General features: G+C 38.8%; 1 protein-coding gene across 1 annotated transcript in view; it reads left to right on the top strand.

The window, feature by feature from the left end:
- Positions 1–23,442, top strand: part of Focad (focadhesin) — a 297,602-nt gene that overhangs the window by 136,735 nt on the left and 137,425 nt on the right. The gene's annotated exons all lie outside the window — the stretch shown is intronic.

Here is a 23,442-nt window from a genome sequence, read left to right as displayed (position 1 = left end):
TTATAATCAGTGAAGGCAAAGAAGTAGCCATGGGTCAGTGGCATTTGTGTAGTCTGAATAAATCGTGATTGGCTTGAAGGCTGGCAAAGGAATCTTCCCTTCCTGATGATTAGATTGGGCAGATGGGTGCGTAGCAGAATGGACTTGCAAATTATTGCCTGAAAATTAAACTATTCTCAGAGTGACAGTGTATCAAATAGAATGTTTACTGTTTTGAATAAATAGAATAATCACGTCAAAGATCGTCCATTGGTTTGACTGTAGTTGGGCACGATGAGTCTGCCTACTACAGTTTTTAAGATCTCTAAAGATTATAGCTATTCATGGTTGATGATCATGAAAATAGTATAATTAGACACATAACAAAATTGAGTGTTTTTATGTTAAGGTCCTTGTGTTAAACACTTTCTATGCCTATTCCACAAGTGCAGTATAGGTATTAATAGGAAAATAAACTTCCTAGAGAATTTCAGCATTCACTCTGCATCTTGGTTTGAGATTAGTCTGTGCTGTGTGAATGCTTCCTTCTTCAAACAGTGAATATAGTTCCTGCTCGGTAAAGTGTGTCCTCAGAATAATTATTTCAGGTTTGCCACCTTGTGGGTGTAGGGTCGTTAGACCATCACAAGACTGATACAGCAGGTGACTGCTCACTGAACTATGAACTTCTACTTTTCTGTTACCTCAGTCAGTCACGCGTCATTGGAAGTGCTTTCTTTACACCAGTTTTATCACTTTCCCAATAGCTAGATCTTATTCCTAAACAAATTTTTTAACATCAGCATTGTGAAAACAATGCATCATTTACTCCCCCCTTCAAAAGGCCATTTTTGCCATTTTGAAGTATTTCCTTTACATTTTTATTCCCATTAACTTTCCTTTAACAAAATAGTAATTTAGTCTTCTTGTTCTTATAATTCCAACCCCTCCCCAATTCCCTCCTTTTAGCATCAGGTTCAAGCTTGTCAATGCTTAACTTTTGTGAAATGCCCAGAGTTTGACAAAGAGTTTTCTCAACCATTTATCTAAGATATCATTACTAACTGTGGTTCATACTGAAGATAGGAAAAACTTCGTCTGGTATGGTAGAAGAAATCTTTGTTTTTAGGCTGTCATGAAAATATGCTTGATAAGTACCAAGAACTACATACAAAGAATATGTCCTTTGGTTAATTCACTTAGTCATATTTATGCTTCAAATGGAGATAGAAGGAGCGTACATTCAGGGAGACCCCAGACTAATATCTGCTCTGTTGGTATTTGCCTTGCCTCTGTTTAGATGGTGCCCAGTTAGGTAGAGTCTATGTAGAGATTCTTTATAGTTCTTTTTTCTTTTCCTTGACCTTGTATGATAAGGATTTTTTTCAACAATATCTTCTTTCTCACCAGTTCAGCTGTATTTTCTTCATTGTATACTTAAAGCAATCCTATTTGGAATTGCTGAATAATTAACCTTAAATCTTTGCTCTAACGTAAACCATTTCTTATAAAAATAAATTTGATCCCACGATAATACTGTCTTTCTTTGCATTTCCAGTGTTCTCTTAGAGGAGTGGTTTTCAGCCTTTCTTACTTTAAGGTTCTCAGCCTTTTTAATGTTGTGACTCTTTACTACAGAGAAGCTCTGTCTAGGACACTCTGCCCTCCCCCCAAATAGACCTCATCTGATTTGTTATAATTGGGATAGGAATAGCTTTATGTTCATCTAAATATGTAGGAGTAAGCCTACTCCCAATCAGAGTAGTATCTCTTTCTATTTTATGTAAAGCTTTTCACACTTTATGCTTGTGTGTTTTCATTGTGAAGTTGCTACTATTCTGTCTTGTGATGGATGCTAAAGTCATGGCATTTACTTAATTCAGCATCTCTTTCCAGGCTGTATTTAATATTTAGTAACTTGGGGCTAACGTTTTTTTGAGGGGTTCGTGTGCTACCCTAAGAAGTCAGCATTCATTCCCATTTAATCTGTTTTCTAATTGATAATATTTAAGAAACACTACTGTAATCACCAGGTTCATGAGTAGACAATACTCAACATAGTTCCAAATCTATTTCCTAGAGGCATTTGGTCCTAATTTGTCTGTCTATTACTCTTCAGGTTTTTGATTATCAAATATCATTAGGAGTTTAGAAAGATAGCCTGAGACAATGGAATAAATCAATAAAGATTGAAACATAAACTGAGAAACCCTGGATTTGAGAAAATACATCACCTCGAAAACCATTTAAAATTGAATTTCAAGAGCTTTCCAAACCTTGCTTCTGTGCAAGAGGTCACTCTTTACCCCCTTAAGCTCAGCAGGTAATGAAGTCTTTGGCTTTGAAAGTCTAAATGATGAACTTTTTTTTTTTTTTGTCATCAGTGGAGTCAGGTTCATCTTAAAAATTACTGCTGCTTAGTCATTTGCATGTCTACCACGGACAGATTTCTAGAAGAATAGAGTCTGTTCAAATGCCAAGTGTCTCAGAGTAATGCTTCCATTATGTATTTTGTGGCTCTAACTGGCTAAACAAAAAACATAGCAAAGCTTCTAGAAATCTCAACTGACCAGAAAGATGCTAATGTCATTTGGAATTAGAAAGCAGATACTTATTCATTCTTTAAGACTGCTAATACATTGACTTTGACTTCGTATATTTCTTTTAAGATAATATTCTCTTAGCTAATATTTTTTGGATGCCTAGTACAAAATTTTCCTTTTTGTGATATAGGAATATAGAATTTCATTTTGGGTGAAATAACAGTCTTGTAACATAACTGATATTTACTGAATACTAGAAATTCTCACCCACCAATTTACTAGGAGGTGCATGACAATGTGGATGTCTGCATGTTCTTTAGTTTCCTAGAGTTTGTTCTTTTCCTTCTGTAATATTGCTTTACCAACTGTTGTAAAGTTTGAGGAACTTTAGAACAGTTTGAAGTTTTCTCCTTCATTCGTAGAGTGCTCCAAAGCAGTCGTGAATAAATCCTGAAATCTCCAAAGTTTAGACAGTCAACACTTATTGCATCTAAAACGTTAAATATGAAGATAACTCCAAGTCTGAGCAGGCTGCCCAAGGTTAAATGAGAAAAAAAAAACAGTGTGTGCAGAAATAAAGCCATTCTGAAAGAAGTCTCATTCACTCTGAACACTCCTCTTAAGGTCTTAAGATGGGGATGGGAGGCATACTAGCCTGTGTTTTCTTAGTCAGCTGTGAGTCTGTTGTGGCAAAAATTAATAGGCGTTTCAGAATCACCAAGAAAAGCTCTTTCATCTTGCCCAGCCCCATTGGGCTGTTATATTTTCAAAGAAGAGTATTGTACAATTGAGCAATAGATAAGGAGGGGAGGGGCCTTTCCTGGGGATTCTTGACCGCTGGAAGAGTTCATTTCAGGCCATTTGTCACAGCAGTGATTTCCCCTGAGATCCCCTGCGCCAAGGCTATGTTTGGGCTATTTTATTCTCTTTTATTTATTTATTTTCGGAAACCCTGGTTGAAGGTAGTTGTCCTTGCTCTCTCCCATCATCCTAACCCTTTGTCTAGGATCTCCTTTACCACACCATGGGGTAGGAACAATTTTGAATGGAACCCAGCAGGTCTGAAAGGTTTTAGGGAGTTAGTGTGATATAAAAATGCCCAATAGAAATCCTGCATGTTGTCTAAGCATTTTTAGCGTGGTAAATATAATTTAGTATGGAAATGTGATCCATTGTTCCATGGCAGGTTTTCTCAGCTGTGTACAGTAAGGCTTCTGTCGTCTACTGTGGATTCTGTATTTATTGCATCTGGAACCTCTTTGTTGTTCCTTCGTTTTGTTTGTGGAGACTTTTAAAGGTGGATTGCCCGTGTAACCTTGCAGAGGAGTTGATTAAGTTTAATTTGCTATGCATTAAAGAGTGGATTTGCTGGTTTTTTTGAACTGCCCTCTGTTATTTGTAGCTTGGGGCCTATTTTTTTTTTTTTTTTTTTGATGCCTTCAGTTCTTTCTGGGCATGAAAACTCTTTTTGTACATTTCTTGAATCTATTTCCATGCTGTGCTTTTTATATCCTACACAATGACTCTTTGCAGTTGAAAGTTGTAGTTTGGTTTTATTTTTAACTTTAAAAGGACAGCAGGAACTGGCCTTTTATTAGACATTTGTGGATATTATAACATTTACTCTGCCTTTCTTCAAGTAGGTTTTTAAATATAGTTTCTTATTTTTGAAGTAAAATTTTAACCGGATGTGTTATACTTATATAATGGTTACTATTCAGTACTCACAAGCCATGTATGGAAAGTACGGGGAAATAAAAATAATGTGTTTCTTTTGAAATAGGCTAGTTTAGCTTCCCACCACTTTTTAATTGGTTGTTTTTACTTTTTAAAGAAAATATTCAGAGATTATGGAAAACTGAGTTCTATATCAAAACCTACAGAAGAGAAATTTAAAATTGAGGTCTTGGTATTTTATCACTTCCTGATTTTGCTTCTGCTCTTTAACTCCCAGTCTTCTGCCGTTTGCCCTCTACCTGTCTCAGATTTGTTAGGGTCTTTGGCAACACCTCACCCTTAGAAGGTATCACACTCAGGCACTCCCTCCACTCTGTGTGTTCTTGTAACTCATTTTAAAATGCATTTTGTGTTTATAGAAGTTTTATGAGGAATTTCCTTACTTGAATCAGAATCATGGTTTGATGGTCATAGCAGACTCGAGTAGTATGTGCGTGAGTGTGGAGGCTGTACAGGGTGTCCAGCCGGGAGTTTCTAAGCCCTCAGTCATGCATGGAGAGCATTCTTTAAAAGATGACACAGGCTGAATACTGGGAGAGTTTTAATGGTGCCAGCTAGCATCAGAGGAGTTGGACTCAGTGGTTGCAAGCTGTGTTCATTTGAATAAATTCCCAATGAACTAGAAATGATGATGTGACTAAAATGATGCCAGTCGTACCCTTCTGCCATCCCGGCGAGTAAAATCCATTGGTTTAAGCTTATACATGGAGTGGGTTTTCCTTTGGGGGCTAAATGAGGACATCGGATATAGAAAGGCTATCAATGAAGGAGGGCAGCACAGGAGTAAATAGTGTTAATGGTTTGAAAGGCTTTGGATTTTGACATGTGACTGAAAGCATTGTTTTGGTAACTTCCAAGAAATTAGCAAGGCTATTTCAAAACCTTTTCACCTGCCTTCAAATGGCATAAAACCATGCTTTTCACACAAATGCCATCTCAGATGTGTCTAAACTTATTTCTTTGCTATATAAATGTCTATATAGCACTTATATAGACTGGGGTGTTTTACCTTTTATCTCCCGCGCAGAAAATATCACCAAGAAACTCATACCTATAAACCTGAGTGACCCCAGATTAGACTTAACCTTGATTCTGTGATTCAAATCACATTCATTGTAATTTCTAGAAGGAAGTAAACTTGCTTAAGAAATATTTGGAACTAAGATGACCAGACATTGGTAAGTCTTTTCATTGTGCAGGCATTTACAGAGTGCCTCTTCCTGAAAGAAGGCTGTGGAGTGCACAGTGTGTTCATTTTCTGTAAATGGTGTTGGCTGTCGCCTTTGAGAGACTTTTCATAGCCAACAGAAAATGACTTTCTTCACTGGGTATCATTGTAAACATAGTTTTGTATTTTGAATTTGAGTGTGCGCTAGTTCCTTGTGATTTAGGTTGCATTGATGCTTTACAGAGTTTTCTTTTTCTTTGTGGATCTTTCCCCCTTAGACTCTCACAGGAGCATAATGGAATGCATTATGCCTTAGGTCTAAATTGGCCGGTGAGTAAGATGTCCTCTGAGGCACTATCCCTTTTGTTTCAGGGCCATGGCACTGGGCCTCTACTTATGTAAATTGTCGTTTGAGGAATTTATTTGCTTAAACAATTGACAGGGTCATATGACTTTGGTCTCTAATGATAGAGCTACAGTCAGATGCAGTGATGTCACTGACCCTTTTCATCTGTGTTGTATTTGTACTCTGAACCAGACTACATTTCCTCTTCTTTCATTTGTGTGTCAGGTCCTCTAGCTAAGTTGTGGACCTTGTAGAAAAATGAATGGAAGTGGTTTCTCATGTCAAGGAGATTCCCCAAATGGTTTTGAAGAGCCGAGGTTACTGATTAAAAGATCCAGAAATGACATGTAGATTTAGCTTTTTTTTTTTTTGGTGACTTCCTTAGTGTCTTGTGTTTTCAATAATGATATTTTCAGATTGTTGTCAAGAGCAGTCTCTAAATGGCTTCTGCATAGTCTCCCCTAGAATATGAGGAAAAGTTTTATTTATTTTGCCTTTTTCTTAAAAGAGAAGTTAAATATTCATGTTTCTCTGGATTGGTGCTTTCTTGACCTGTACTTATATCAAAGGAACATGTTTTCTGTTGTAGTCCACTGTATTAAGCAGGGTCTCTAGAGGACCAGAATTGATAGAATGAATATGTGTGTGTGTGTGTGTGTGTGTGTGTATATACACTTATAAATATTTATGTATTTATACACGCAGTTATATATCTGTGTGTGTCTGTGTGTCTGTGTAGGGGGGATTTATTAGATTGGTTTATAGACTGTGGTCCAGCTAAGTCCAATAAAGACTGTCTCTTGATAGAAAGTCTAAGACCAGCAGGTCCTAAATATAAGTTGGAATCTTGGTGAAGTAGGCTCTAACATTGGTGATGGAATGTTCAGCAGCAGGATTTATTAACTTGCCAGTGAGAAGAAGGGTAACAGGCAAAGAGCAAGTGCTCCGTCTTCCATGTCCTTTACATAGGTTGTCACCAGAAGGTGTAGTCCAGATTTGGGGGAGGGGTCTTATGATCTCAAGTAAGCCAATTAGCTAAAAGTTCCTCCCAATGTGCCCAGCTGCTTGGGTGATTAACTCCGGATATAGTGAAGTTGACTACCAAGAATCCTCATCACAATTTCACCTTTTGTCAACTTGACACAGAATCATATCTCTTTATATTGTGCTTAATTTCTAAATGAAAGCAACAGCTAGGTCATAATTATGCCTCACATCCTATAACTATTCAATGTGTAACCACAAGCACATTATATATTTTAGAACAGGTGGTAGTATTCCTTGAGGGGCATTCTTAAACTATCTCATGACTTAAATATGATAACCACTGACAGTATCTCTATTGATGCTATATTAAATGATGAAGAAATTGAGGAAAGAAAATATCTGCACAAACGCATTAACAATGTATGACACTCAGGTTACAGTGCTTCTGCAGCTGGTCCCATGGTCTTGGCCAGTGTTTATAGTGACCCTCCTCTGCTACTCACTCTATATTCTCTCCATCTCCAGCATCTCTCCATCTCAAGCAAGCCTTGGCTCTTTTGCTGGAAGAGTGACCCATACCTTACATTCCTGGAGTTCTGGGCCCTTTGTCATTGTACCCGAATTGAGTTATTGTAGTTTCCCATTGACTTTAATCACAGGACAGGGTAGCATCAGGAGATCTGCACTTAAGGCATCACCTTCCTTACCTCCATTATGGAAAGGCAGTCAAATTTCCCCATGCTAATCTGGATCAATCACCCCTCCTAACACTGTTACTCCTTTTTTTAAAAAAAATATTATTTTTATTGAGCTGTATATTCTTTTTTGCTCCTTTCCTCTTTCCTCCTCCCCTTCTACCATCTCCCATGATTCCTATACTTCCAATTTACTGTATGCTTATATGTGTATAAATGAATATGTGTATGGGGGTTCATATGTGTTTATGTGTGTGTAGTTCTGGCGTTGGTGTCAGGTCTCTTTCATATTTTTTCTACACCTATATCACAACAGTGTTTCTCAGTTCAACCCATAGGATGAGAAATTTGTCTAATCAAACTAGCTATCTTCTTCTAAGGATATGCTGACTCCATCTTCCTAAGACTGGGGTTATAAGTGGACTGACTTGCATATCCAGCATTTACATGGATGCTAAGAATCCACACTCTAGTCCTTATGTTTGAGTGGCAAGCCACTGAGCTTCTCCTGCCTTCTATTTTGTGTTCTCTCAAGGAATGAATGAAACTTCATCTATTTCTTCATTCTTTTTTTTTTTTTCCTCTTCTTATTTTCTAGTCAGAGTTTCTCTGTGTGGTCATGGCTGTCCGGGAACTTCCTCTGTAGACCAGGTTGCCCTCGAACTCAGAGATCCACATGTCTCTGCCAATCTCAGAGATCACAATACCTCCCCAGCTTATCTCTTCATTCTTTTTTATTTATTTTTTATTGCTTTATAAATAATACCATTCAAAATTTCCACTTCCTCCCCTCCTCCCATTTCCCTCCTGCTCCCCAATTCCCGCTCCCCCCCCCTCCAGTCCTAAGAGGGCAGGGTATCCTGCCCTGTGGGAAGTCCAAGGCCCTCCCCCCTCCATCCCTCCATCCAGGCTTAGGAAGGTATGCATCCAAATAGACTAGGATCCCAAAAAGCCAGTACATGCAGTAGATACTGTAGTGATGAAGGCAAGCTAGCTTGTTGGGGTTTCTGTCCTGCCTGGTACCCCACAGTCAGCAAGTCCCAAAGAAAATCACACAAAGTCTACATTAGATTATAAACTGATTGGCCCATTAGCTCAGTCTTCTTTCTAACTAATTTTTACATCTTACGATAACCCATAATTCTTGTCTGTGTTAGCCATGTGGCTCAGTACCTTTTCCAGCGGGGCAGATTACATCTTGCTTCTCTGTGGTCTGGATAGGAATGGAGGAACTGACTTCCTCCTTCCTAGCCTTCTCCTGTTCTCATTGCCCTGCCTCTACTTCCTATCTGGTTGACCCGCCTATGCTTCCTCCCTGGCCAATCAGCGTTTTATTCAAATACATGATTGACAGAATACAGATAATTCTCCCACACTAAGAGACAAATCTCAGTGCCATTATCTTTGGCCTTTCGGTCGGCCCCATTCAGAGGGTTCAGTTTGATCCCATGCTCGTTCAGTCCCAGTCCAGCTGGATTTGAGAGCTCCCATTAGATTGGGCACACTGTGTCATTGGGTTGACCAACCCCTTGTGGTCCTTACTTCCTTGCTCATCTTTTCCCTTCTTCTGCTCTTAAAGTGGACCTTGGGAGCTCAGTCCAGTGCTCCAATGTGGGTGTCTGTCTCTATCTCCATCCATCGCAGGATGAAGGTTCTATGGTGATATTCAAGATAACCATCAGTCTGATTATGGGACAAGGCCAGTTCAGGCACCTTCTCCTCCACTGCCCATGGTCCTAGCTGGAGACAACCCCATGGACACCTGGGAACGCCTCTAGAGCCAAGCCTCTTGCCAACCCCAAAATGGCTCTCTTAATTAAGATATCTTCTTCCCTGCTCCTGTATCTGCCCTTTCTCCACCTCAACCCTCCAACTCCCCCAAGCTCCCTCCGACCCTCCCCTTCTCCCTTCTCTCTCCCCCTCTTCCCTTCCCCCACCCCACCCCCATGCTCCTAACTTTTGCCTAGCGATCTTGTCTGCTTCCAATTTTCAGGAGGATCTATATATGTTTTTCTTTGGGTTCACCTTATTACTTAGCTTCTCTAGGATCGTGAACTATAGGCTCAATGTACTTTCTTTATGTCTAGAATCCACTAATGAGCGAATACATACCATATTCATATTTTTGGGTCTAGGTTATCTCACTCCGTAAAGTGTTTTCTATTTCCATCCATTTGCATGCAAAATTCAAGATGTCATTGTTTTTTACCGCTGAGTAGAACTCTAATGTGTATATGTTCCACACTTTCTTTATTCATTCTTCCATTGAGGGGCATCTAGGTTGTTTCCAGGTTCTGGCTATTATAAATAATGCTGCTATGAACATAGCTGAACAAATGCTTTTGTAGTATGATTGGGCATCTCTTGGATATATTCCCAAGAGTGGTATTGCTGGATCCTGAGGTCGGTTGACTCTCAATTTTTTTGAGAAACTGCCACACTGATTTCCAAAGTGGTTGTACAAGTTTGCATTCCCGCCAGCAATGGATGAGTGTTCCCCTTCTTTTTTTGTAGTAAGACCTAATGATTCTCTGAATTTCTTCAGTGTCTGTTGTTATGCCCCCCTTTTCATTTCTGATCTTGTTAATTTGAGTGTTCTCTCTCCGGCTTTTGATTAGTTTGGCTAGGGGTTTGTCAATCTTGTTGATTTTCTCAAAGAACCAGCTCTTTGTTTCATTGATTCTTTGAATTGTTTTCTGTGTTTCTATTTTGTTGATTTCAGCCCTCAGTTTGATTATTTTCAGTCTTCTACTCCTCCTGGGTGAGTCTGCTTCTTTTTTTTTTCTAGAGCTTTCAGGTGTGCTGTTAAGTCTCTAATGTGAGCTTTCTCCATTTTCTTTTTGTGGGCACTTGGTGCTATGAACTTTCCTCTTAGCACTACTTTCATAGTGTCAAAAATATTTACTAATAATGGCTGCCAGCTTAGAAATGAAAATAATTGGAGAGGAATTATTGGGAGCTGGGGAGACCATTTTAACTACCTAAAATTTTAGTTCACTTTGACTTGGTAGCTTGCAGGTATTTATCAGTATTATGAGTAGTTGATTCCAATGTACAGTGAAGACAACCTGAGATCAGACAAGATATCTAGAGCTCCACCCTCTTCAAAATTTATTCATTTATAATTTTTGAGATTTACTTATATTTTACATATGAGTGTGTTGCCTGCTTCTCCACCATGTATGTGCCTGGTAATGTCAAGTGCCAGCAGATGGTCAGCATTTCTGGAAATGAAGTTACAGATGGCCGTGAGTCACCATGTGGGTTCTGGAAATTGAACTTGGTTCCTCTGCAAGTACAAGAAATTCTCTTAACTGCAAAGCCATCTTTCCTATCCCTAATTTCTTCAAAATTTAATCATTGAATGACTTATTATGTGACCCAAAAATCCCATTTCTGGTAATATAGTCAAAATAAGTGAAAATGTGTTTGTGCAAAAGCATTTGTGCATAGACACAAAATGTTTACAACAGTATTATTTGTAAGAACTGCACAGTAGGACAATTCATATACTTATCTAGCCAACTAAGAGTCTAAATTTATGTTCTTACAGTTATGTTAATTCAATTAACTAAATTTGTCTACTATGCATAAAGAGCTTTAAGACTTTAAAGATACAAGGGTACAATGATAAACATGTATTAGCCATTAGGAAACTTCTAGTCTAATAAATTCAAGATCTTAAACAAAGGGGTGTCTCAAGAACTTACCCATTTGTTGTGGTAAAAGATCTTAGAAAGCAGGAATATAAGTTGCTTTGGAAATTTAGGGAATTTGTACTAGTGTAAGAATGCCATCACAGAGTCTACTGTTAGTGAGACATTTTCTAGTTAATGATATTAATGTGGAGGAATTAGTGTTTGTTTGTTTGCTTTCCCTCATTGCAGTAAACAAGTACCCCACAACTTGAGACAGGAAGGATTGTTCTCGGTCAAGGTTTGTAAAGGTATTGTTCACCACAGCATTGAAGGCATGCTGAAATTGAAGGCTGTGGGAGTGTATGACCTGGGCTGCATGTCTTGGCAGACCAGGAAGTGGAATGCTAGTATTCCCTCTTTTTTATTTTCTTCATTCAGCTCCCAGGGTGAGCCTTCTTCCTTAAACTTCTCTGGACTCATAGACACAAAAACTTCTCATAGACATACCCAAACACGACTTCTCTGTGATTATGATTCAGTCAAGTTGACAGTGAAGATTAAGCACTGCTGACTTGTTCAGTGATTTTTTTTTGTATGTGTGTGTGTGTGTATGAAATTTTCTGACTCCTTAGTTTTGTGTTCCTCCCAGTGTGCCCCATGGTATTCTATCACATGCTAGCATCTTAATTGGCACTAAATGTTTGTTCCCATGTTCATGAGCTGTGAGCTTGTTTTGGTGCATATTCGCTTCTTTATCTCTGTTTCTAATTTAAATAGAAGGATCAGCTCAGTATGAAATGTTACCATCTATTTATTTATGAGACACCTTGGATCAGCCATGAACATCCTTATTCATTTTATCTCACTATTTCAATGCTTTCTACTCTTTTGATTATGCATATTGAGTTTTAAATGTTCTCTTATTCGGTAGCACATGGTTTTTATTTAAAAATCAGAAAATATAAATTTAAAAAAAACTTAGAAGCAAAAAGTAAGCCATAATGTCATTACGTAGAAGTAGCTCAAAGAATGTTTCATGTTTAATTTTATGATACTCACTGTACATGCCTTTGTATATCTGTATACATAGTTTAATAACTGTATGAACTTTGTTGTAGAGTGTTTGTATTGCCCTTTCACTGGTCCATGAGTAGTGGATATTTCTTTCTGACATATGCAGTGCTGCTGTTTTAATCTTAGAGTTAAGATTCAACACATCCTCCAAATATTTCCGTAAGCTAGGTTTTTGGAATGGGGTTGCTGCTCCAACTGTGTGTAATTACAGCCCCAGCAGTTCTTTTCACCTGAGCTGCTGCCTGAATGATTTAGATTGCTACTCTTTCTGAGTACTCTCCCGTGTGATCTGTCAGCTTTTCATAAATGCCTCGATACTGTTTTGGAAAACATGACTGATCCCTGTAACTGAATTCCCCCCTTTTTTTTTCTTCCAGTGTGTGTTACTAGGTCTTGAATCTCCTGTAACAATGCTAACAGTGGGCATTATTGATAATTTGGTTAGAGTTCTCTGAGGATCAGCTTCAAGAGAAAATGCAAGGAGAGCTCATCCATTTCTTATTCTTTGCACCAGAAATTTGTAATTATTTTCTTGTAGCGTGCGAATGTGACACTGGGGGACCCCAGAACATCTCTGGACTTAGGTTGGCTCCTCTAGGCACTCCTCTGGGAGGAGTCTTTATCCTGAAGTGTGTTTTTCTTATCCTAGGTGCCTTGCTCTTACTCTGTGGCTATATTGCTGAGGGTTGAAACTAGAGCTAGTGTAGCAATGTGCCCGTTCTTTGTTCCTGTGTGAAGCTGCTGTCTAGTTTTGCTTCAGCCTTGAAGTTACAATGAATAGAGTCAAAGGAAATGTCCAAGTCGCCATTATTTCTTTTTCATAACTGTAAACCAAAGCCAACCTAGGTAAATGCAGCCAACATCCTGATGCCTCCTGTTAGATTTCTCTGGTCTTATTAGCTTCAGCCCTGCAAATGTTTTAGCAGGTGAAATCCTGTGTCATAAGAGGAAGTCTAAAAGAATTCAAAGCTGAAATGCACTGTTACAATTGCTGTGCTTCCCCTGACCCAGGTGCTTCTGCCAAGTGATAGTGTAGATGTTTCCTGGAGAGTGTGGCTGGCACTGTGACATGAATCAGGTCCAGTGACTGTGCTAGGTATTCAGGCCCTCCAGCTCTGACTGTGATGGTTAGTGTAGGACGTTCTCGATGACCATCAAAACCCAACGGTGACGCATCCACCTAGCTGAGTGTGCTGGTCTCGGAAATAACTGAAGTTAGACAAACTAAACAAGAATGTACTCTCCTTTTGTTACTGCTTCCAAATAAACTGTTAGAGCAACACAGACACTCCCATCCACTTGTATGTTAATGATGAATGTTTTGTTTAAAAGGAAGTGCTAAGGGATTGTTAGCAGTGTTCATTATGGAACATGAGCTGAAAATGTGCTGTTTAACCCATTATAGAAAGAATTGCCAATACCCAGACTTATCATGATGTGTTTCTTTTGAAAGCTTTATTTCTGTTTTTTTATAATATTTATTTATTTACTTATTATGTATCCAATATTCTGTCTGCACACCAGAAGAGGGCACCAGACCTCATTACAGATGGTTGTGAGCCACCATGTGGTTGCCGGGAATTGAACTCAGGACCTTTGGAAGAGCAGACAATGCTCTTAACCGCTGAGCCATCTCTCCAGCCCCTTTCTGGTTTTTTTTTTATGGTATATATTTGTCTGTGTACAAGTATATGCACGTGAATGCATGTGTCCACAGAGGCCTGAGGCTTTGGATTTTCCCTGGAGCTGGAACTGGTCGACAGCTGTGAGCCTTTTGATATGGATGCTGGGAACTGAACATAGAGACTCTTTGTGAGTATGTGTTTTCACCATGGAACCGCCTCTCTAGTCCCCAGTACCTGTTTTTCCTTTTGGTTGTTCTCAGGTGTATGGAAAATATTATAGCGGCACACTTCTAAGTTGCCCCAAGTGGTGTAGACTCAGTGACTTGCATTTCTTATTGTTAGGGTCTTCCTTACCCATGATCCAGGACTGTCTCTCCTGTTTCTCCTCCCTCTCCTCTCTCTGCACTGGATGGATTCACTTTTCACAGGACCCGTGGATCGGCTTCATCTGATATGTGATATGGCTTATCATCTTGTGACGGAATTTCTTATTGGGGACCACAGAGATCTCCTTGCACATGCACTTGTTAGTCTGGGGTTGTTACTCTGACTATCTCCACCCTACCCGTGGGCTGTCGCCTCGATGGTTTTGGTGTAAGGTGTCCCATATTGGTGGAACCTGGTAAAAGAAGAAACAGAAATCACCTGTAATACCTATTAAAACACACACAGAGACACACACACACACACCGGGGATGAGGGGGGGAGGATAGAGATGTGATTTTTAACAGTTTATCTTTAGTCATGGCATTATTCATGCAAAAATTATTTTATTATGTTTTCACAGGTCCTTTGAGTATATATTATGGCTTTCACTTCTGTGTTTTTATGGGATTCCTATGTATGCAAATGTGTCTACGCATCTATGTGTTTCTTGTGTTTTTTCTTTGCCTCTTTTTCTACTGTTTGTTTATTTGTCCTATTGAGTTATTTGCTTTTATTTTATCTTATAATTATTTTTTAGATGCCTGTTTTCTAAGGGAGACAGAGAGATTGTGGATTCAGATGTAAGGGGCATTGTGGAGGATCTCAGAGGAATTTGGGGAGGGAACACTGTAATCAGAATTTATTATATGAAAAAAGTCTATCTCCAACGAAAGATTCAGAAAAAATTGTTGTTTGAGAAGTTCATAATACATATCAAGTTTTTCACATCCATTCCTACTTTCTTCCCTTCCATCTCCCCTACTTCTTTTCCTCACAACTTCATGCCCCCTCCCAGTTTTCACACTTTATTCTGAAACAGGTTCTCACTATGGAGCCCTGGCTGGCCTAGAACTTTCAGCATTATGAAAATTGCTGCTTTCACCCCACTGTCAGAGTTCTCACCCTACTCAGCCTTTTCTTCCCCACTCTTCTCCCTTCCCCCTTTATGTGTTGGTGATCTGTCCATCCTCGCTCCTTGGAAGACCCCACTCCACCCTATGACTGCTTTCTTCATCTGAAGATGCAAAAATTAGGACATCATCTTAGAGATACTAAATGTCGTTTGTCTTCAATGTCTGGGTTGCCTCACTCAGAACAACTCAGTACAGCCCTATCCATTTACTTGTAAGTTTCATAATTTTATATTTTACAGCTGAATATTACATTGTATATATGAGCCATATTTTTGTTACCCATTTATCAGTTGATAGACATCTAGGCTGTTTCCATTTTCTGGCTATTGTGAATGGAACAGCTATGACCATGGATGAGCATGTGTTTCTACAATAAACTATGGAGTTCTTTGGGTGTATGTTTAGGAGTGGTACAGTTTGGTTTAGGTTTTGAGGGACCTCCATACTAATTTCCATAGTAGCTAAACCAGTTTGCACTCTCACTAACAATGATTAACTTTTCTTCTTTCACCTGGTACATGCATTTTTTTCATTTGTTTTTTTGACCTTAATTTTTGTGACTGGAATAAAAAAATTCCATAGTAGTTTTATTTTATGTTTCCCTTAACTTTGAACACTAGATCCCTTCCACTCTCTCTCTCTATCTCTATATATTTACACTAACTTAATTTATAACACCTTATAAATTTTTTTTTTTTTGATTTTTGAGACAGGGTTTCTCTGTAGTTTTTGGTCCCTGTCCTGGAACTAGCTCTTGTAGACCAGGCTGGCCTCGAACTCACAGAGATCCACCTGCCTCTGCCTCCCAAGTGCTGGGATTAAAGGCGTGCGCCACCACTGCCCGGCTAACACCTTATAAATTTATAACACTAAATATATTTATATAATATATCTAAATATGAATATGTTTATTAAATATAGATATTAAGAATGATCTGTAGATATTTGTTTAATATATATTTCTTAGCCATTTGTATTTTTTCTTTTGAGAATTCTATTTAGTTCCATATCCCTATTTTAAAATTTGGCTATTTTCTTAGTATTTAGTGTTTTGAGTTTGATATATATTCTAGACATTAACCCTATGTCAAATAAGGATCTTCCCATTCTTTACTCTGCCTCCTCACTGAAATAATGGTTTTCTATGATGTACAGATGTTTGTTAGTTTTGTATGAACTCATTTATCAGTGTTGCTCTTTTTTGAGGGGGGGTTAGAAGGTTATTGCTTTTCATCTCATTATGTCTTCTTGGTTTAGCATTAGTAGACTATGTGCAATAAAAAATTAATTCATTTCCTGTTTGGTGGAATATAGATTTGTTATGTGTCTTTCTAATCCTCTGGGTTTCACTGGTGTCTGTTGTGCTATCGCTGTTTTTTTAATCAACTCTAGTTTTATTAATTTGGATCTCTTTCTTTCCATTTTTTCAAAGAACCAGCAGTTAGGTTCATTGATTGTTTGTATTGTTTGCTTTGTTTCTAGTTCATTAATTTCTGTATTGCTCTTTGTTGTATTTCCCTGCCTACTGTCTTGAGGTGTTGTTTGTTCATATTTTTCTAAGGTGTCAAGTTACATCATTAAGTTGGTTCTGTGGGTTCTCTCTGGTCTTTTGATGTAGGCACTTAGAGCTAGACATCTCCCCTCCTAGGATTGCCTTCATTGTATAACAAGAATTTGGTTTTTTGTATTTTCTTTCCATTCTGTTGATTTGGAATTTTGGATTTTATTTGATTAGCTCTACCATTTCTTTGTTTTTGTTTCATGATTTGTCTATTTGGGAAAGGCAGAACATTGAAGTTCTGCACTCTTAATTTGTTGGGAGTGTATCTGTTGCTTTTAAAAAATCTAGGAGCATTTGCTTTATGAAGTTGCATGTCACTGATTTTGTGGTATATTTGTGTGGAATTGTAATGTCTTGATGGATTGTTCCCTTGATTAAATAAAGAAGGTCACTCTGAGGTTTAATGTTGCACAAGTGAGGTTTGAACTTATGAAACATCAGTTGCCCTGAGTTATGATAGCTTTTTTTTGAAAATTAGCTTTTTTGAAATTAAATTTACACACAATTCATTTCACTCAGTTAAAATACATAGTTTTTTTATTATATCCATATTACAACCATAACAGCCAGATTTGAACCAGTTTAATCATTCCCAAAGGAATCTCCTTTCTTCTAAGCTATCACCCCAGAACACCTCCATCTTTGTACCCTGACTCTCAGCCTTATATAACTAGTGTCCTATTTCTTATCTGTAACACGATTACTAAAAATAAGAATCAGATATTGGGGTTCAGCGTGAAGGTCAGAAAAGCAAAACAGTCAGCCCCTGGCTCCTAGCTCTACCTCAGTTCAAAATGGCGATCCTGCCTCCAGCAGTCCTCAGAATGAGATTGTGAATTTCGATAGACATTTATTCAAAGAAAGGTACCATAAAGACATTCTATGTATGTTGTATATAGTCATTGTACCTTATTACAGTACAAATGAAATATCACTACATTTCCCCTTTCTGTCTAAATAAAAAAGAATGCTCTAACTAACAGAAGAAAAAATTATATACAATATGTACAATGACTGTATACAATATACATAGAATTCATATAGAATGAATGTATATAATAGTTAGATGAGGAGATTTAAGGCTATTTTCAAAGTATTTCCACCATTCTCTTCATTCTGTGACTTGATCTCCCTTTCTTCTTTCCTTCCATCCATCTATCTATCTCTCTATCTATCTATCTATCTATCTATCTATCTATCTATCTATCTATTATCTATATATCTGTCTGTCTCTCTGTCTGTCTGAGACAGGGTTTCTCTGTGTAGCAACCCTGGCTGTCCTGGAACTAACTCTGTAGACTAGGCTGTCCTTGAGCTCATAGAGATCCACCTGCCTCTGCCTCCCGAGTGCTGGGATTAAAGGCATGCTCCTCCTGGCTTCTATGACAAACTAATGTAGCTACTGGTACTAAAGGTGTGCCTGGTCTGTAAGGCTGACCAGGATGGCTGTTTTGCTCTCTGATCTTCAGACAAGCTTTATTTATTAAAATGCAATGAAATATCATCATCACAAATATCTCTATAGCTTTACTAGTTTCGACATCTCGTGTAAGTGAACCATACAGTATGAGGTGTATGACTTGTGCATAGCATAGAGTTTTCCAGGAGTCAGATGCTAAGGGTCCTCTTCTAGGATGCTGTTCTTAATGTCTTATAGGAAATGGAAAATCTTTTTTTCCATTTACTTACCTTAATTTGTGTGTGTGTGTGTGTGTGCGCTCACACGCATGTACACGCGCGCACACACACGCACACACTATTTCTCTTGTGTATGGTTATGGGTTATGTATTTACCAGCAGATGTGTGCTTAGGATGTCACAGGAATTAGTCTTGGCTTACATTTTTGGGAAGGAGGAGCAGAGAATGTATTTGTCAGTAAAATAGTACATAACGTTGGAACTATGTTTCCCATGCGTGGTATAAAACATTTAACACTGTTTTGAAAAGTACAAATAACTATTTTAAACTTTCATGTTTCTCTGTAAAATAAAATTTAAGTAGAAGGATGGGGAAACCATAAATGTCAGTTCTTATGAAAGAGTGGCCTCTATGCCAAATATAACTCCAAAACTACAGTAGTGTTAGATGTCATGTACAAAGCTTTATGTAAGATATAGGAAACCAAATAATTTATTTTAATTAAAGTAAAATCAGAGTCATAAAGGCATGTATATTTCTGTTAAAGTACTCTATGTAGTAGGTACTATATGTGTGTGGTCTCTGTACTAGTCACTTGTCTGTTGCTGTGCTAAAGCACCATGGCCAAGGTCACATAGACTATGCAGAGTTTATTCAGGCTGTGGTTCCAGAGGGTTAACAGCCATCATGGCGGGGTGGCATGGCAGCTGGAGCAGGAAGCTCAGAACCTGGTCCTGAACTGCAAGCAAAAGAAAGCAATGAACTGGAAGTGGCAGAGGCTTTCACTCTCAAATCGTGTCCTCGGTGGCACAGTGGCACAGCTGCACCACGGAACCTTCCCAGTAGTGCTACCAGCTGGGGATCAAGTGTTCAGTGCCCGGGACTCAGCTCAAAGTCTCAGTTCTAAGACTCCAGGCATTTTCTTAATTGTAATTCTAATAAAATAAAAAGCAAATTATATACTGCTAATATATAATGACACAGAATATACATTACTATCACCTAAGGGAGAAATGGGCGCATCATGAGAAAATACTGATCAAAACAAGACTGAAAGTCAGCAGTACAGAGCCCAGATCCGACAGCTCAATGTCCAGTGTTAAAGGGCTCTGTCCTTTCGACTTTGCTGCCTGTGACATGCATCTCTTTCTTAAATGGGTCCCACTCCTTTGTGAAGTTTAGCAGGTCATCGATTACTTTAGCATGTCTAACTTCTTGCAGTTTCTATTACAGCCCACGGTTCTCTTTCACAGTGGCATGCATTGGCCTCTCAGGGTCTTTTGCTCTCCCAGAGTCTTCAACCAAGGCCTCCCCTGCCACATGCTGCTTGACCTCAGTGGCTCTCAGAAACTATGGAATAAGATTCTATGACCTCTTTACTCTGCGTTCTTTATGCCTCCAAAGCCAGCATCATGTGAACAGCACTGCCAAGTTCTGCTGCCAGCTCAGGATGGGCCCTGCCACCTTGAGCTCTGTTAGCAGCAGTGCTGTTATTCAGTTGTTTTCTAGGAGCAGACAGGGCCTTCAGCCTTCTTCTTTCACAAGTTTGAAGGTGGACACTTGCTCTGAGGGCAGCCTCCTGCTGAAGGCCTCTCCTAATGTGACTAAGCTTACATCCTTCAGCACAAGGCTCATCTGCAACATTGTCTAGTGGATGCTGGTCTTCTTTTCCTTAAACTGTTATATATTGGAATACCTATCTTTATAAATTGCAAACCTACGTTATACAACCACACCAGAGATTTCATATTATGCTTCCTTGAATTAGCCTTTGTCAAAGGTATTAGATCCTTGCTTTTAAATTGAGACTCAGACAAGTTCTTAGGACACAGGCAGATGGCATCCAGAGTCTGCCAAAATACCACACAAGAAGCTTCTAGACATTTTCCTCATGCTTGGCTTCCTCTCTGAAACCCCTTGTGTAGTGCCGCATTCTCTTAGCACTGCTGTCTTTCCAGCTTCTCATAACGTGACCCTCAGGGGCTGCTGATAGCGTCCACCTGCTTTCCAGTCCAAAGTTCCAGATCTTCCACAGTCCTCAAAAATGAACATGGTCAGGTTATTCACACCAACAACTCGGACTCCTGGTACCACCTGTACTAGTCACTTTTCTGTCGCTGTGACAAAGATCATGGCTAAGGTAACTTACAGAAGGAAGAGTTTATTTGAGCTTATTGTTCCAGAGCAGTGTCAGCCACGGGAGGGAGCGGAGAACGCTTATCAAGGGATGCAAGCACAGAACAAGGGGAGAACAAACTTAGCTTGAGGGAGACTTTTTAACCTCAGAAGTCTCCCCCAGTGATGTGTACCTCCTCCATCAAGGCTGTACCACCTACACCTTCCCGAAACAGTGGCACCAACTGAGAGCCAAATGTTGAGGTGCTTGAGATAATGGGTGACCTTTCTCAGTCAAACCACCAAAGCTGAAAAAACCAGAAATTATAGAGGAGATCAAGAAAAGATTAAAAATCATAACTGCTATGTATACAATGAAATTAAACATAGTGTATGATGATACTATGCATTCTCCCTTGACTTTTTGTAACTCTGTGTGGAGTTCACACATGTACATGTGTGTGTTTTGCATGTCTGCAACCATATATGTGTATATGCATTTGGAGTCCACAGGTTGATATAGGGTGTCTTCCTCTATTACTTTCCACCTTAAATATTAAGTCAGAATTTCTTCCTTGAATCCAGAGATTGCCAGTTCAGCCAGCTTGCTTTGGAGAGCTTCTGTCTTTATTTTGAGAGTAAATACTGGGATTCACCTTGGTTGCTCTGCCCATATGGATGCTGTACATCAATATTCTGGGCCTCATACTTCTGTGAAAAGTGCTTTACCCCGAGCCACCTTCCTAGTCCCTCCAAATTGTTGTTTATAACTATCATTTTTTTCAGGGGCACAACACTGTGTTGGTAGGCTATTTTGGCATCTAATTGAATGAACACATGGGCATAATATAGTTAATGAACTTCAGATTGTGGGATACTGAGTTTGGTTATTACTATTACTGTTATTTTTATAGGATGCATCCTGATAATTGATTTCTTAATCCTTACAGTTCTTTTGTTAGTTACTTATTTGCTTTTATTAGTGATTTTTTTTTGGCAAGTATATAATTACATTTAAACTGTGTTATGGAAAGAAGTATTTTTCTGTATACATTAATTAGTTAAAAAATAAATGAGGACTTTAAACAAAATGTTTTTATCTGAAAATTTAGATAGAGAAGTAGTAAAGCCCACTAGTGGGGTTTTCTCGCCAGTCTGACGGCTTTCATCGTCTCCCTTCTCTGCTGGATGGTAAGGCCTGTTTTCTTCCCTTTCCTGTTTGTCTGGCCTCTCCCTTCGTGTTCCATTCCCCATCTTTAACACTCTTGTCCACGGCGAATAGACTCCTGGAAGTCAGTCTGCTCCCTCTCCTGTTTGTCAGCAGCTGCCGCATGTTTTGTCAGATGGCGCCTTCACCGCTGCTGTAGCGCAGATGTTTTCCTGCTGCTTTCTAAGATGCTCTGTTGCATTGCAGGTTATTGAGAATAATTTAGGATGGCATCAATAGCTTGCTTAGACTTGTAGAATTTTTATGAAAGTTAAAATTTTGAACTTTTGGTATTTGCTTAAGAGCAGTTTGGTTTTGTTGTGCTCTTGAAAGACTCGGGTATAAGATGTCAGCATTTATGATTTGCAGAAAACAGTTCATTAAAGGAGAGGTCTACAAGCTGCTGTGTCTGTGAGAGTAAGTGACTTTCTTTTAAAGGAGTATTGCTTATTTATTTTTATTTATGTGTTTGTATGTGTGCCTACATGAGATTATGTGTACCCTGTGTACAGGTACCCAAGGAGGCAAGAGCATGTTGGGTTCCCAGGAACTGGAGTTATTATTGGTTGTGAGCAATTGGTGTGGATACTGGGAGCTAAACCTAGATCATCCACAAGGGAGGTAAATGTTCTTACCAGGTGAGCCATCCTAGCCCAAGACTGAATGATTTCCCTGGGGATGGGCAGTTATGACTCTTTAAACGGACTCCATTTTCAGAACGTTAGCTTCACTGTTTATCTACACGAGACCACTCTCTTTCTCATTCTCCATTCTCCTTGTCACAACCGACCTTTCTTTATGAAAGTGAGCCGACCTCCACTCGCTGTCAGCTGTTTCTGGTTCATTGCTGTCACCCACAGCACCAGAATAAGGAGCACTGAAAACACCAACCTGGAAAAGCAGTTTAAAATCAACTCACCATTTCTGCTCACACCATTGCCATTTCTGACTTTTAACCCTTTCTGTCCATTGATTAATTTTTAATGTCTGCAATATATTTATGTCTGCATTGTGTGACCATTGTGCAACTTAGTTTAAGAAGCACCAAAGTCTTATGGTGTTAGAAAATGAAAAATAGTTTTGATTTGTATGCACATTTTTGTGGTTGGGACATTGAACAGGTGATCCATAGCAGGCTTTCACCCATGAAAATGTATTTTGATAGGACTGGGGAGAAAGTAAAATGAAAATGCAGTTTCTAAAAGAAAAAAATATGTATCTATCTTTTGGAATGGAAAAAGACATCTATATATTTTATAAAATGGTTGATTGTAAATCTTGCAATGATATTTTATCTCACAGTATAGACTTAGTATTTTAATAGCTTTATATTAAATTGCAGTGTTTAGTATATATTAGCAAATAAGACGGTCACAACCGTCAAAGTTATGTTAGATGCTGATCTGTAAAAGTTTTCAAGACTCTTTTAAATATTGCATTAGCAGAAATAATTCCTCACTGTCCTACATTATGCTGTGATCTCAAATTTTCCTGTTCAGTTGAAGCAGTGTGTTGTAAATGACCAGGATCTAGCAATGTTGGGTATGTAATTGCTCTTTGATATTATCTCCTCCACGATCACCTATCTGATATCAGCTTCCTTCTTATTTTTCGCTCTGTATAATTCAGACTTATGCAATTACTCTCCACCAGAGCTCTGTAATGCATGTTCCGGAAGCTTCTTGAGGATATGAAGGAAATTCGAGCAACCACTGCTTTCTTCTCTCCATCACGCCAGTGCCCCAGCTTAGTATTGGGACATTACAACGCTCAGTCTGTACTCCTCAG

The sequence above is a fragment of the Myodes glareolus genome, chromosome 3 (assembly GCF_982192425.1).
Source record: "Myodes glareolus chromosome 3, mMyoGla1.1, whole genome shotgun sequence".
Taxonomy (NCBI): domain Eukaryota; kingdom Metazoa; phylum Chordata; class Mammalia; order Rodentia; family Cricetidae; genus Myodes; species Myodes glareolus.
The sequence above is the reverse complement of the archived record's forward strand: the minus strand, read 5'-3'. Positions and strand labels throughout refer to the sequence as shown.